General features: G+C 38.2%; 1 long non-coding RNA gene across 1 annotated transcript; it reads left to right on the top strand.

Moving 5' to 3' along the window:
* Positions 1 to 195: 195 nt before the first annotated feature.
* LOC123967031 lies at positions 196 to 3,391 on the top strand. The gene is made up of 3 exons (XR_006824167.1): positions 196 to 419; positions 1,454 to 1,593; positions 2,743 to 3,391. It is a non-coding gene; the product is annotated as an uncharacterized LOC123967031 (long non-coding RNA).
* Positions 3,392 to 4,286: the final 895 nt, after the last annotated feature.

The following is a 4,286-nucleotide window of genomic DNA, read 5'->3' as shown; positions in this document are numbered from 1 at the left end:
CTACGTTACTACTTACAATCTAAGTTGAATATAGTCACAACCGTTCACTATGTACAATAAACACAGACATAGCACACAGTCCTCAGGCAGGTTGGGAATGGCAGAGAGAGGGGCAGAGTTCCTGTCCGTAGGGCTTAAGATGGCTGCTGTCATCCAGATGCCCAATCAGGAGGCTCCAATCAGCTCAACCAGACCAATCCAGTGTGTCCACCTGTTCTCCAGTACCTGCATACACTCACACACACACTCTAATGGAGGATAACAGCTGACAGTGCCAGGAGAGATAAACAACAAAATATGACCCCAGGGTCATAACAGATGTTGTAACGTTAGTTTCCAACCGCACCAACTGACAGCAACTGTCTCCTTTTTAGGTTCAATCTTTTCTTCACCCCTGGCTGAGAGCCCGGGATTATAGGGTAAGTTAAGTATTTTTGGCTTTGATTTTCAAATCTTGGCTATATTTAAGCATAACGTTATAAAGTTATGATAGGTAAGTTAAGTGTTTAAAAAATCAAAGCCATCTAAAGAAGTTGGAATTTTCATCTGACATTAATCAAAACGTAAATTCATTATGACAAATAAGGTCTATGGGCGGGAAATCGCATCTCTCGTGTCTTTTCATTGACTTTGTATGAAATCACACCACGGTAATATGGTTGAGGAGCAAAGAAAAGAGAAAAGAAATATTTTAAAGAAATGCTAACAAGAACTCTGTTGATCAGTAAGTATTTTAGTATACGTATTATATGTGGAGGTGACTAGTAGATGAGAACGAATTTTTATGTAAAATAAAATATTTAAATAGTATATTTTAATATATCAGGGATGTAACTTTAAAGCCAAAAAATAAAAAATACTTTGATAGCGGTGGTGAAATAGATCTCAGTCATGACAGCACCGGTTACTCACATAATCACTTACTCTTTGTAGATTTGCCAGCAAAATAAAAGCACGAGAAGCTTGTTTGCTGTAATGTTTTACATGGAGTTGAATTGAGAGCTTTTACTTATTTACTTTTTTACTAAACGTGATTCCCCTAAATGTCCTCTGCCTGGAGATACTGGGGAAATGTTGGTACCCACCAATGCCTATCCATGACCTGATACAGAATCCACACAGATAAATTTGTAATGATAAGATGCACTGAGATTTAAGGCTGATCCAATACAATCCAGATGTGATTTGATAATTGTTCAGTTCATAATCAGTATGATTTTTTAATAATTAGTTATTCATGAGTGAAATTCTATTTGTTTTGAGTTACTAAATTAAATGCTATAGAAAATTAGGTCTACTGCCACACCAACAATAGTAAACATGGGCATTGAGTACTTTTTTCAACCCTCTAAAGCATTTCTCAAAAACGTTGGTTATTAGCTTGGCTTACAGGTAATTTTCAAAATGTCTGTTAATGACAGCTCATCAACCAATTGACTTTCTCTCTTAACAGAGGCTGTACGGAAGAACCAAGCTGCTAGCAGCGCATCGGACAATGAAATTAACCAGCACGCCATCCGCTGGTTCAACCTGGCCTCTGACCGTGGAGGTGGCTGCAAAGAACGTGCCATGGCCAGAGAGGCATTAACCATGGTAAATCTGTATTTACCCTCTTTTTGAAACGCTCCATTTTAGCACCTGTCTCGTTAAAGCCCCCATCCTGAAAAAGCCCAGTCTGCTCTGATTGGCTTGCGAGAAAAATATGCCACTACTTTGCAAAGATGGTACTTAACCTTGAGTGGGGATACTCAGATGGGGAAGGCGGTGGTTTAATAAAGTTGTATCTTATTTTATCTTATATTCTAATAAGCCTGCATGTGACATAGGAAGGAGAACCAAATCTGAATGGCTTGTTGAAGCACATGTTTTGTGATCTAGGCAACCCACAAAAATCTGTCTGGGTTGTCTTATTTCACAGTTTGATACCCAAATGGGGAGAGAAAAGGGGAGTTTTTCATGATGTCTCCCCTCTAGGGCTGGACATCTAATTGAAGTAATTGAAACCCAAATTCCGAGCTCTAACGGCTGTAATTTTACCATTTCAGTTATTTAGTTGTTTTATTTCCTGTTAAATGTCCCCCTGTGTGTGTTTATGTACTTTCCCCTTAAAAAAACTGTGTAGTCAGTGACTCCGCCCTGTCCTGCTCAGCTCCCAGAGTCTGGAGCACAGGGAGATGTTAGCTAGTGCTAACTGCCTTAATTTTCCAGCAGCATTTATTTATGAACACACTTTGACCCACACTGATCATTTACTGCCACACTTACAACAACCTTGCTCACTTTCACCGTCACTTTCAGCTGCTCACTCTCTCACATTTGGTCACATGCACACAACACTGTTACACGAGATTAATGCACATTGATATTAATTGATCATGTGAAATATTAGTAGTGGCGATATGCCAAATTTAGGGGGAGTACGTCTGTTGTGTGCACTTCAACATTATCTTATCAGTTAACATTTACTTAATCGTTTTTTGACATTTGTGAGTCTAAAAAACCACCCCACCTACAATAGTTGAGCATGTTTGCAGTACAAGCCTGGTCAGTGAACTAGGAGGGCAAAAAAAACGAAATAATCATTCATTAGCTGTAATCGCGGTAAAATGTTCACTTAATCGGGATTTTGATTTTAGGTCAAATCTTCCAGCCACCTTTAAAATGACTAATCTCTGTGGATTTTATGTAATTTGTGATTGCCATTATCAGTTGAGTAATCACCCATTCTTTTATCCTTCGCAGAAATGACACATCGGCCATCCCCCATTCTTCCACTACTGATGATTTGTTGGGTGTCATGTGAGGGTTATGGCATTCCCACTTCTCCACTTGCCTCATCAATGTTTCCCGTAAAGCCACCAAACAATGTGTATGAACATTTTACATTTTTTTTCAGGGTTTCACATGACTAGTTGGAGTTGGATATTGTATTTTGGCTATAAAATCTTTGTTATTTATACCAGGGTCATGGAAAATGGTTAAAATATAAATGGCTGGCAGTAATCATCTATCAAGACAAACTTATTGCTTGTCGCTAATTAAAACGTTATCTTGTGTGTTTAGGCCATAGAATCTCGTGTGTCTCCTGGCTTTAGCTTTATATGTTTCTCAGGGAGAAAGAAATCTTACTTTCTTACCATCATTATTAATGGTACACTACACTATGCAAGACTGATAGCAATGTCACTGTATTATTTATACTAGAAACTAATTGTCACCTGCAAGTCAACTGGAGTGAAGTTTCTTGTTCCTACAGTTGTTAAAGACAGAAATGAGCTGTAAAATGTGTTTATTAGATTGATTGTTAGTTTGGCAATTATCTACTTTGTTTTAAGTTTCTGTCCTCTCTTTATCTCAAACATTTCAAATAAAATTTAAAATGTGTCACTCATCCGTTCTATCACTTTCTTTGTTGAAATTCTGTGTAGGACAAATAGAAACAGTCTTTGTAACAGTAGTTTTGACTGTCCATGCTTTTTAAATTCAAAAGAAAAAAGTAATCGAGTTTAAAATGCAAGGAAAAAGAAAACGAAAGTAAAAGAAGAAATCTTAGTGTACCTTAGTGATATACAAGTCACTATTTGTTATACATTATATAGACCAGCTCCTGCCATAACAAAAAAATCCACATTTTTGTATGTTTTGTGGGTATAGATCAAGGTTATGAAAGAGGCCAGAACTAATAAATGGAGCTGGCCCAGTGCCGGCCCAGTGCCAGTCCAGATGTGAAAACTGGATCCTCAACAGTATCTTAGAGACTCTGGGCCAGATCCAGTATGGAACTAGTCCAGATCTGGCCCACATTTGGGCCAAATGACTTATTGTCATCCGTTCTGGAGCTGGAACAGTGCCGGCCCAGATTTGAAAACCGGATCCGCGCCGGCATTGGCCCGTTGTGCTAAAGGACACCGGCCCGGGTCCGTTTTGCAGATCTGGGCCGCATGATTTTTGCTATCTGGGCTGTCAAATCAAATAATATTTCAGTCAGTTTTCACATCAAACTGGAGGGATAATAAATAACTATTCAAATAATAAATTCTAAATTTAAGTAAACTAAAGTGCCCAATTTTTAGAAAAAGTGTAGCTTGAAGTGATGAAGTGTAGTCTTAACCAATTTTATAATAAACACTCAACACATCATAACAAATGAACAGCTGTAATGCCTCCTCTTCTCTTTCATTTCCTCTTACAGAGCTACCACTTTCCTACTTTCTGTTGTTCAGTGAGAAACGTGAGCTCCAGCTAGCATATTGGAGATCTATGAGATATTCTGGTTTTGAACTGCC

Source organism: Micropterus dolomieu, unplaced genomic scaffold, assembly GCF_021292245.1.
Source record: "Micropterus dolomieu isolate WLL.071019.BEF.003 ecotype Adirondacks unplaced genomic scaffold, ASM2129224v1 contig_14867, whole genome shotgun sequence".
Classification (NCBI taxonomy): domain Eukaryota; kingdom Metazoa; phylum Chordata; class Actinopteri; order Centrarchiformes; family Centrarchidae; genus Micropterus; species Micropterus dolomieu.
This window is presented reverse-complemented; position numbering and strand designations above follow the sequence as displayed.